This window comes from Mus caroli, chromosome 11, assembly GCF_900094665.2.
Source record: "Mus caroli chromosome 11, CAROLI_EIJ_v1.1, whole genome shotgun sequence".
In the NCBI taxonomy this organism is placed as follows: domain Eukaryota; kingdom Metazoa; phylum Chordata; class Mammalia; order Rodentia; family Muridae; genus Mus; species Mus caroli.
The window spans coordinates 102,256,672-102,268,628 of NC_034580.1; the positions used below are offsets into that span (position 1 = coordinate 102,256,672).

The window sequence follows — 11,957 nt, forward strand, 5'->3', positions numbered from 1 at the left end:
GAGAAGAGAAGAGAAGAGAAGAGAAGAGAAGAGAAGAGAGGAGAGGAGAGGAGAGGAGAGGAGAGGAGAGGAGACGAGACGAGACGAGACGAGACGAGACGAGACGAGACGAGACGAGACGAGACGAGACGAGACGAGACGAGACGAGACGAGACGACTGTCCTGTTGACAGGTGACAAAGTCAGAACTGACCAAAAGATTCTAAGAACTGGAAACAACCACAGAAAAACCGCTGGATACAAGCTTAACACAAGTCGATGTCTGGGCTACAAAGACCTTGGTCACTCGCCCCTCCTAAGCCCCAGGACACCCCAGTCTATCTGCTGGATGCTGGTTTCCTCTGAGATCAAGCCCTTCTACCATGAATGAGTATCTGCGATGCTAAACATGCCAAACGATTGGCCAAACCCAGCTCAGGTGAGTCTCCTAACCCCAGATGCTTCCACATACTTCTAGAACCTTCCTTTTTGGAAAGGTTCATATCTTTTTCTTGGGGGGGGGGAGGTTGTCTTCAAATATCCAGAAATTCATTCATCGACAGCAGCCTGCAATCTTTCATGTGGTCTCAGCTATGCCCCTATTACTCTGTGATATAAAGCTACTGTAAGAAACCGTCTTGGGAAGTTGGCCATGGGTAGAATGGCCTCTGTGCACACCTCTCCTATCCCCTTTAGAGAACACCTCTACAAGTACAAAGACGGCCTGCCTCTCGTCTCACTAGCTGTCTTTGTTCAGGGTCCAGCTACCACTCTTCTTCCCAAGTAGTCCAGCCTTCAAATCTCACAAGACTGCTCATCACCCACCACTCTCTTGTTTGTTTAAGAAAGAAATGAAAGGGCCAGCTAGATGGCTCAGTGGGTAAAAGCACACAGTACCCAAGCCTGATGATCTGAGTTCTATCCCAAGTAAAAGATGTAAGGGAAGAACTGACTCCGCCCCCCACGTGCATGACGTGATTACACACATACCCTGCCTATACACATCACACATTTATAATAATAATACAAGTAATAGAGAGGCGTGGTGGCACACACCTTCATCCCCAGCACCTGGGGAGCAGAGGCAAATGGGTCTCTGTGAGTTGGAAGCCAGCCTGGGCTACACAGGGAGCTCCAGATGAGCCAGGACTGCATAGTGAGACCTGTACTTGAAAAATAACATAAGACGAACAAAACTATCTAAAACAACCTGAGTATGCGAGCTCGTGTCGGTAATCTCAGTAAGTGGAGGGCTGAGGCAGAAGCATTGCCGTGAGTTTGGGGCCACCCTGGGCTACATAGTGAATTCCACTACAGAGTAAATCTTATCTTAGTGTTTGGTTTCAGGGGTGGAGGGTTAGGGGGACTGAGGTGTATATTGTACATATCAAAGCAGATCTGGTCTTCAGGTCCCCCCCCCCAGCAGCCCTCAGTCCCTACCTGGCATACCCTGCCCCACAATCCTGAACTTTCCAGCCCAGGGGCTGAACCGTCCTCCCCCAGATGTTCTTCCCTATATAACCCAGATATTTTGGTGTCTCTCTTCTTCCCCCTCCCCCTGCCCCTCCCCCTCCTTCTCTCTGCCCATGTGCCCTTTCTCTCTTCCCTACCCCTCACCTCTCCCCATGGCAGCTCCCCTGGGCTCCTTCCTTGGGGCCAGTAAACTCTCCCACCCGAGAGCAGCTTCCCAATAAACCTGCCTGTAAAACATTCTAATATGGCTTCAATTGGCTCCTGTCACAGGCAGAGAAGAGACTTATCACTCAGAACAGACAAGGCACAGACAGACAGATAGATGGACAGACAGACAGACAGACAGAAGTTGCTGAGCGCTTTATGTGCCAGTGGGGATCTGCTTTAAGGGCCTCCCACAGTGCAGGCTCCAATACAAAACTTCCTGGGTGACTCTGAACACACCAAACTTCAACTCTGGTCAAAGTGAGCAATTCCCCCAAATCCTTGGGTTCCCACTGTGCCCAGTTCCAAGAGTGAAAAATGGATGCTCACATCCCCTGGCTGGAAGTCTCAAGTCACAACTCTTTTTTCCTGTGGAGGTGGGGATGGGAGGCTGGGTAGCTGTGTTACTGCTCTGACAACAAACACTTAGCCTGGAGAGGAAGGAGAACAGCAGCCTTGGCCTTGGCAGGCCACAGTACAGAGGAGGTCATCCTAGGTGGCCCTTCCCTCCCAGTCTAACACTGTCTGTAGAGAAAACTGTTCCCGTGGGGCCTCAGAGGGTGGCCTAGAGCTGGGAGCCTAGAGTGGAGCCCCAGGGGCATTAAGTGGCCCCCAGAATTCAGGAAACCAATGGTGTTACCCAGGAGACTCATAAAGGGGTACAGGGGCTTAGAATAAACCTTCTTTCTTCAGATTCCAAATTCACCCAGCCTGGTCATCAGTTAACCAAGGGCCACAGGTAATAGTGATGGACACATTTATTTTGCACTAACTGTGTACCAAGGTGGCCGTCTGTTCACATCCAAAGCCTCTTCTTCCACAGTGAGTCCTGCAGCCTGCGGGCTCTAAAGACCCTCAAAGGCTGCTGGATGGTCCTCTCCTGAGCGCCCCCTGATGGCTCAAAGCGATGATGTAAGAACCTTGTGAGTAGGCTGAACCCAGCCTTTGCCCCAGACAGCACCTTCCCAAACTCCTCACAGCTCCTCTATCTCTAGGAACACGGCCCCAGGGAAGATTTTCCCTCCCAGGCCTAAACCTTTAAAACCAACAAACAAAAAATTTATCTCAAGATGCAGAATTCCAGGTGTCTTCCAACATGGAAAACGCTCTACGGAACAGGATGGGTTCTTCTGGCCCTAAATCTTGGGGCGTTCACCTGTACATCTGACTCAGGAATCATGGAAAGGGGCAAAGTTACTGTCCAAACAAAAAAACAAACCAAAACCAAAACCAAAAAACAGGTCTCACATAATTCAACAACCCAAACTAGACTAGAAGTCCCTATCTAGTCAAGAGCGGTGATCTTTAACTTCTGACCCTCCTGCCTCCACCTCCCAATGCTGGGATTACAAGCCTGTGTTACTGTACCTAGTTCAGTGCACTCTGGGAATTAAACTCCCAGATTTATGCATGCTAGGCTACACCCTCAGCCCTGAGCTATATCCCCTTCCCTCCCTTCCTTCCTCCCTCCCTGTCCCTTCCACCACCACTTTATTCCTCCATTTCTTTCTTTTCTTTTCTTCTCTTTTCTTTTTTTTCTGGTTTTTCAAGACAGGGTTTTTCTGTGTAGCCCTGGCTGTCCTGGAACTCACTTTGTAGACCAGGCTGGCCTCGAACTCAGAAATCCACCTGCCTCTGCCTCCCAAGTGCTGGGATTACAGGCATGCGCCACCACTGCTCGGCTTATTCCCCCATTTCTTTTTCCTTATTGTTGATACAGGATCTTATGTATCCTAGGCTGTCCTTGAACTTGCTACATAGCCAAGAATGACTCTGAGCTTCGTATCCTTCTGCCTCTACCTCAGGAGGACTGGGATTGCAGATGTGCACTATGCCTGCTTTCTGTGCTGCAGGGACAGGGCCCACACTAGGCAGGTACACAGCACTGAGTCATCCCACACCCCCAGATTCTTTGTTGAAAAGTCAGCACCATGTACCAGGCCCTGGTTCACCTACTGCGGTTTTATTATACCAAGGAAGGATTTGAACACAGCTTTCTTTCATGCCAACCCCACGTACCTACTACTACAAACGTGGCCTCCCTCCAGCCCTTTACAGCACTGACCTGGGCATGGTTGACCTACAGCACAAATGGCCCCCTGCACTGAGCTGGCTTTTGCTTCAGGGCAGGCTAGAGGCCTTGCTTGAAGCCCCTTGAAAGGTATGGCTGCTGAAGATGTCTGACAGGCCTAGAAGGACCACGCTTGCTTCTTGGGTCTCTGTGTCGTGGGCTGAAGGCCTGGGAACACACCAGTCAGCAGCCTGGCAAAGAACTTTTTGGATCCTTGTTAGTTTTAACTCAGGATCTCAATATGTGGCTTGGGCTGACCTTGAACTCACTATAGGATTGTACCACCATCCCTAACTGGAACCAATTAGCCCCCATATCTGTCTAATGTCTACTATGGCCTATTTGTATGATCCATTTCTTGGCACACGCACACATACACACACAGACACACAGTGTCAGCTCTGTGACTCATTTCCCAGCTGTCAAAGGGTTGTGGAGACCGATTTGTTCTATCCAAGCCTGGGACGTCCTGCCTTCTGTTAGCTTAAATCTCCCTAAGGAACAGTGCCTAGCATCCAATGCTGGCCCCTCTCCTTTGCTCACACTACAGCCATGTGTGAGCCCCTCGCCTTCTCTAAACATGTCTATGTAGGCAGTGCTGTCCCCTGCCGTGGCTCCTCCTTCTGGATCTTTCTTTTCAGGAGCTCGATGCCTCTGTTGCTCTCCTTCAGCCTCTATATACTTCACCCTGCTCCTTCTTTCTCTATATGTACTTCACCCTGCTCCTTCTGTCCCCCTAGAGTCCAGAGAATTCCAGCTCTATACCTTCTTCCATCAGCCCCCATCACATGGGCAGGCTAAAAAGCCTCCTTGCAGAGACCCTGGGAGCAGACTGTGGCTAACCAGCCATCCTACAACACCTGAGATCAAGGAAGACTGACAGGTGTCCTGCTCTGACAGCTGCCACCTGTCCCCAGGAAGCCTGGGCTGCCTCCTGCTCCTCCTCCTGCTCTTGGGGACATTACCTACAAGTTGTTATCAGGAAAGGTCTTTCCCCTTCTCTCTTGGAGCCTCTTTTTCAAAACTGGACTGACCGAGACCTGCCAACCTCAGCAAAGACACAAGGGAACAGAGAACCTTACTACAGCAGACTCCATGGCCTCTGCCTTATTTCAAAACTCCACAGCTACCCAGATGAAGGGCTCCCCCGCCCATGTAAGTGAGGCCCTTACTTCCAGAGGAAACAGATAGGAATAAAAACTAAAAACAACCGTTAACTTCCCCTGCCATGTGTGTGTGTGGTGTATGCATACATGTGTGTATGTGTGTGCACATACATGTGTGGGCTAAGACTAAGGCTACTACTATTTGTTGTTGTGTTTTGAGCCTGAAGCTCACTGATTCAGCTGGACTAGCTGACTAGCAAGCCCCAGGTATCCTCTTGTCTCTACCTCCCAATGCTGAAATTACAGGCACACCTGGCTTTTTATATGGGTTCTTAGGATTCGAACTCAGGTCCTCATGCTTACACAACAAAAAAAGCACTTTATGGACTGAGTCATCTCCTCGGGCCCCAAACCTTGGTTTTGAAGGGTTTCTAGAGCCTGTAGCTTTCTTCCTTATCTCACTCCTGTGGTGAGGTGTTTCCTTTGTCTTCATAGGCACAGTGAATTTAGTGAGCTCTTCTACAGAGCTACGACTGCACGTGAGATTCCGCTCTGGACATTCCAGGAACTCACTGGTCCCTCTCTGTGAGTTTGTGGTTATCACCTCACCTGATAGATGATGCAGGGGAGAATAAATGCTCACTATGTAGTAACTGGGGTTGACAGCTGGGCCTTCAACTTGCCTTAACCACCAGGCTAAACTGCTCCTCACAGGCTGTAACCCACTAGCACTTCTCAGGGGCTCCTGAGTGGAGTCCAGTGACCACTGAGTTGTACCTTTCTTTCTTATGCCAGGTCTCTAGGCAGAGGGCCCTGAGACAGGGACACAGCCTCAGGTGTCTTCCACCTTGCCCACTCTTGCCCCTAGGACCCCTGGAGCCCTCAATCCTCTGCCTCCCTCCCCACTCTCAACATAGGGTGTTGACTGAGAATGGCGGGGAATAAAAATAGCCATCGCTGATGCGGCAGAACAGGACGCACATGTGAGGCCAGGCATGGTGGTAAAGGTGAAAGAAACCTGGGTCCCTGGTGCCCTCAGATGGAACCTTCCCCGCCATAATGAGACTGGGGACCCCTGAAAGAGTCATCAGACTGGCTCCAAGCCCCAGAATCTTCTCCCATAACATAGTCTCCACTGTCCCAGGAAAGCTCTGTCCTGACTTAGTCCAACCCAAGTTCCTCCCCAGAGAGCACTGGCCGTGGCCACTGTGGATGGAGCCTTGGCCACTCACTCACGGTGTGCCCCAGGCAAGTGGTGTGACCCTTTGGCATCTGAGGATCTGCTGAAAGGTGTTGAAGAAGCCGACTGTAGGACCCATGGAGTGTAAAGCCGTCACCCACACATCTGCCTCTGTCCCCTTCCCTCATGGCTCCTCCCTGTTCTCCAAGCCTCATGTCCAGTCTTCATGGGTCAGCCACTCCCCTCTTCTGGGAGCTATGACTCCTTCTCTCTTCTCCATTCTCCCTCTTCCTGGAGCCTTCTCTGAACACTGCTGCCCTCAGCTGCGTTAACTACTCCACTTCCCTGTCTACCCATGTTCCCTTGCTGTTCTGATGGCTGGAATTGACGGTCCCCCAAGGCAAAGCCCTTGTCAGGAAATCCCCAGCATCTCCATAGGAGGTCCAGTGACATCTGTGTCTGAGTCAGGTCCTGGGCCCAGGCGTCCAGAAACCTCTGGAGAGAAGTTGCTGGAGCAGGCTTCCCCTCTGCCCATCCTTGAGCAGGGGAGGTGAGTCCCAGTTCCAAGTCCTCACCCATACATAGTTCCAAACCAGAAATGGCAGGCAGGGCAAGGCTGGGCCTACAAAGGTCCCTCATCCACCTTCTCCTCACTCCCTAAATCCCTACATATAATCCTTTGAGGGGTGCCTTTGAGGTAAACTTCTGTGATCACCAGACACAGGGCCTATAGTTTCTGTCCTCTGTTACCTGGGCACTGTGTGGGGACACAGGCCTGGCTTATCTTTGGATACCCTGCCTGACATGGCCGGTTCAAAAGTCCTGAGATATTTAGCTTCTTCTTCGTTCTACATAATTAGTGTGACTGCAAAGGGTAGCATAGTGGCCACTGCTGTCCCTGTCACTGCCACAGAAGGCCATACCTCCTGCTCTAGGCAGAGGTCTTGGAGGAACACCCCTACCTACCCCTATTTCCAACCCTACCACACACAGTGATCACTCAGCCTCTGCCACTGTTAGGATCCTCCTGACACAGCTACAGCTGTGGTGGCTGGTAATATACCTTGTTCCCTAAAGCTCAACCCCTCTCCCTCCCCAACTCCCCGACCTGCTCATTGGCAGGACTTCAGCAAAGGCTCCCCGTGCGTGCCTCTAACCTTCCAGGCTCTGCTGAGTGACTTGTTCATGTGCAACCTTCCGGAGGTAAGGGAGAGGAGGGGACAGGTGGAGGGTTCCCTCCTGGGTGGGTGGGTGGGCGGGGCTGCCTCCTGACAGGAGAGACTCTTGGGCATAGCCTAGCCCCACACTGTTCTATCTTGGAGATCTCTACCCATATGGAGTCATATGTTACCCAGACTGGCCTTGAATTCGAGGCAATCCTCCTGCCTCAGCTTTCTGGGATTATAGACCACTACGCCCAGCTAAGACTATAATGCTTTGATACCTATCACCAAGTTGACCCTTCTGGTAAACAGCCCAACTAGTGCCCGCCCCTCCAGCCCTGGCACACCTCTTCTCTATCAGCTATTACTGCCTACCCTCTGTCCTGGTGTCCCGAGGGCTCTATTCTTAGTAAAGGGGGTGAAAGGGGTTGAGGTCCCCTGACCTACATTAGGAACCCATGTATCCGCCTGAGTGTACTCAGGGCTGCCTTGGTCTCCAGCGTTCCACACAAGTGATTCAATTCCATCTCTCCTCTCAAGGTGCACTCTCTGGCTCTTCACACCCACGTCCCTCTTAGCTATACATGGGCAGCTTCCTGGGTCCCCTCTCTGCTGTGTGGGACTACACCTCTGCCCACCCCCACCCCGTCCAGATTCGCTAGGAAAAGAGACCTGTGGCTGGCAGAGAGGGCTGGAGGAGGGCGGGACAGTGGGCAGAGCCTTGCCTAGTGGCAGCCGGGATGTGTCCTCTGCTGGCATCTCACAGATTCCTCTTTCAATAGAGCAAAGGAGCCGCCACCGCTGCCACCCTACCCCCACCCAGCCTCCAGCCGCTCTGCTCCTCCACTCTCCACCTCCCTGCTCCTTAGCAAACAGGCCAAGCCGAGTCACTGTTTTGGTTCCCCGTTATGTCCCTTCCTGAAGAAACTACAGCCTGGGCCCTATCCTTTGGATCATCCTACGCCTGTCTGGAACTAACCTTCACTCACATTTGTAACCGGAATGAGGACTCTTGCTCAGGGAAAGTTCAGCTAGGCAGGGGCAGAGAGAACAGAAGACAAGACAGAGAAGGCAAGTTTGGGGACAGAGAGGGTCAGGGTACAAGGAGGTTTTGACAGGGCAGAGTGGGGTCCGGGTGCAGACAGGAGAGCTGGGCGCAAACAGATCAGTGGCGCGGTAGCAAAGTGGTGACTTCCTTAGCCCATGCTGGGGTTGAGGCCAGGGTCACCTGTCTTTTGGGGTGACCCACCCCTGGGGGTACCAGGCTGGGCTGGCACAGAAAGGCACAGTACTCACTGTTGGCCAGAAGCAGAGAAGAGCGGTGGCAGACGAGAGCCCCGGGTGCCGTGCCCACCTCGGGCTGGGGCTGGAGCTCTGGGGGACTTGGCTGGGGGGCCGGGCCGGCAAGGACAGCTGCTACTGCTGATGTCACAGAGTCATGAGTGAAACCTGAGGACTGGGCCAATCTTCAGGTGGGTGCCTCAGCCACTCTTTTCTCTTGGCGTGTTCCAGGCTTCTCCTGCAACTGCCTGGGTTCTGGGACTACACTGACCAAGACAGACCTATCCACACAGGAGCACACACTCGCATGCATGAACACACACACACACACACACACACACACACACACACACACACACGAACTTCCCCCATCCAGGATCTCTCCTAACCTCAGCAAACATACGCAGGCTCGTTTTTGTACCCAATCTCCCTGACAGTCACTTCTCCAAGTGTTCACAGGGAACAAGCTGGTCTACACACTCAAATTCACACTTAACTGTGGTGCACGCTCACATGTGAGCTCACTACACACTAATGTTGCATGTCTATTCTGTCAGCAACACAACAAAGAACCTTTCACACACACACACACACACACACACACAGGCTCACACCACAGACTTGTGCAAGCCTTCAAAATTCTATGTTCTCAGTCACACCCATGCCAGATAACACAAACATCACATGTTTCAGACATGGGCTTTTATGAAGGGTATGTCTGTGTGCACGTCCATGAATTCATATTTTCACTAGTGTGACTTGCTTGCCAACATAATCACTTCTGTTCACATGAACAGAACCTGCTACCTCTACCAATAGATTTTTTTAAATCAAATATTTATCAAGTCTGTACACCCCCAGTCACACCCCCACACCCACACACAGATGCACATACATTTACACCCAACTGTTTAACAGGACCACACAGAGGTCCCAAGAAGCATTTGTCTACCCCCTCCCCCAACTCCCAGCTGGCAAGACATCTGTCCCTTCCAGCCCAGGGAGGGGTTGTGGTTGGGAAAAAACGAAATTGGCTTAGCTCCCCTGTTCACTCTGTAGCGGTGGTGCCCCTAGTGGAGCTGTTAAGAAGTGCCTCATCTCTGCCTGAAGGTGCTATGGTTTCTGTCTTTGTCCTCCTGCTCCAGATCTTCCAAAGTAGTCTGCCTGCCTTGACCATGTCGTGTCTATTCCTGCTGCAGGCAGTTGCTTCCAGCCCTCAGCAGATGAACTCTGGGTGCAGTGTGCTTTGGTAGGCTCGGGGAGGCCTGACCAACAGCCACCCTTGACTTTTCTAGCACCTCTGTGGACAGAGCCTCGGATGTCACTGAACCCCCCTCCTGGGTGGCCCTGCCTGATTGTTGTTACAGAATTTCTTGCTGGGCCTGGGACTCCCCACCTCTCAGCTCCCTCTGCATCGGTGACATGGAGAGCCACTTGACACTCTGAGCAGTTTCTAAACCCAAGTGCGTACATTGGTCTCTTCTATACACAGTCCCTGCCTGGCTTGGGGTCCTTTCTGAGGGGCAATCTCTACAGAGCTCTGTTGCTAATGGAATCCTGGCTTCTTTCTAAGGGTTTGCTTCCAGAATGTAGAGGAAAACACAGTTTCTTTCCAGACTCTTCACAGATGGCTTCCCCAAGGCCATTCAGGGTCCTTCTCTCACTTCTAGCCTTGCTGTGGTCTCAGGTCACTAGTCACTGTCCTCTAGACAGGGCATTGCCCCTTGTTTGTGGATACTGGGTGGGTGATGTGGTGGTTTGCGTGAGTATGGCCCCCATAGGCTCATAGAGTTGAGTGCTTAGCCACCAGGGAGTGGCACTATTTGAAAGGATTAGAAGGATGAGGAGGAAGTGACATCCTTCTTCCAACAAGTGTTGGCTTTGAGGTTTCAAAAAACCCATTCCAAGGTCAGAGTCTCTCTCTTCCTGCTGCCTGTGGACTAGGAGGTAGAACTCCCAGCTCCGTCTTCAGCGCCATGTCTGCCTGCCTGCTACCACACTCACCACGTTTTCAAGGCTCCGAAACCATTTTCTTTTATAATGGGCGTGGTGTCTCTTCACAGCAACAGAACGTGACATAGACGTTAAGATCATCTGTGCCTTGGCGTCATCTGTCGTTTCCACATACATCCTTGCCCCTTTGGTCTCTGCCTCTTTCTGGTCACAGCTCTATGGGGTAGGATGTTCTTAAATGAGGGATTAGAGTAATGGAAGGGGGGGTCATCATATATGAGGGAGCAAGGCTGAGATAGTCAGTTGTGTGAGCTGAGTACTGTGAGGATCTGGGTACCAGTCACAGCTGAAGTAGACTGGCCGCATGGTTACTTTGTTGCAGATGGCAGGAAAACCTGTAAGAGATGAATGGAGCTAGGCTTCCTATTTTGTATCAAGGATTATTGGGTTAATCATATTATGGCTGATGGCACCTCAGTTCCTACCTAGGGTTCTGGTGAGGAGAAAGACTCTGACGTTCCATCTTGCAGTTCCAGTGGGTAGGACTCTGGAAATACATCTCCACCCCTGAGCATCCCGTCAGCAGCACTCACATGCTAACAAGTCCCCAGAGTACCACCAGCTAACACAGAACCACATGCCCGCCACACTCAAGGACAACTGCAGTGGTAGAAGTCGCCCAGTGAGAGCAGGTAGGCAGGGACAAACGGCTTTCGCTGGTGTGTTTCCTAGACTCCTCCTTGCCCATATATTGTCAGACACAGAATTCTGCAGACCTAATTTCCATCACCTCTCAGATCCTGGCTCCTTGCTTCTTTAGAAACTGGGCCCTCACACTGGACAGCAGTCACGCATGCTTTTAATCTCAGAATTTGGGAGGCAAAGGCAGGCAGATTTCTGAGTTTGAGGCCAGTCTGGTCTACAGAATGAGTTCCAGAACAACACAGAGAAACCTTGGCTCAAAAAGAAGGGAGGGACAGGGGCTGGAGAGATAGCTCAGAGGTTAAGAGCACTGGTCCTTCCAGAGGTCCTGAGTTCAATTCCCAACAACCACATGGTAGTGGCTCATTTACCATCTAGAATGTGATCTGGTGCCCTCTTCTGGCCTGCAGGCATACATGCAGGCAGAACACCATATAAATAAATAATATAGTCACAAATAATATAAAATGCCTTGGTGTGACTCTAACTAAGGAAGTGAAAGATCTGTATGATAAAAACTTCAAGTCTCTGAAGAAAAAAATTGAAGAAGATCTAAGAAGATGGAAAGATCTCCCATGCTCATGGATTGGCAGGATTAATATAGTCAAAATGGCTATCCTGCCGAAAGCAATCTACAGATTCAATGCAATCCCCATGAAAATTCCAACTCAATTCTTCACTGAGTTAGAAAGGGCAATTTGCAAATTCATCTGGAATAATAAAAAACCTGGGATAGCAAAAACTATTCTCAACAATAAAAGAACCTCGGGTGGAATCACCATGCCTGACATTAAGCTGTACTACAGAGAAATTGTGATAAAAACTGCATGGTACTGGTACAGCAAC

At 51.0% G+C, this 11,957-nt stretch overlaps 1 protein-coding gene across 1 annotated transcript in view; it reads right to left on the minus strand.

Annotated features, from left to right (window-relative positions):
- The window catches only part of Scn4a (sodium voltage-gated channel alpha subunit 4), a 45,842-nt gene extending 37,290 nt beyond the window's left edge, over positions 1-8,552 (minus strand). The window contains exon 1 of the mRNA XM_021175424.2: positions 8,472-8,552. The gene's annotated coding sequence lies outside the window, so the exon portion shown is untranslated. The remainder of the gene's footprint in view (positions 1-8,471) is intronic.
- Between the last annotated feature and the right edge of the window lie 3,405 nt (positions 8,553-11,957).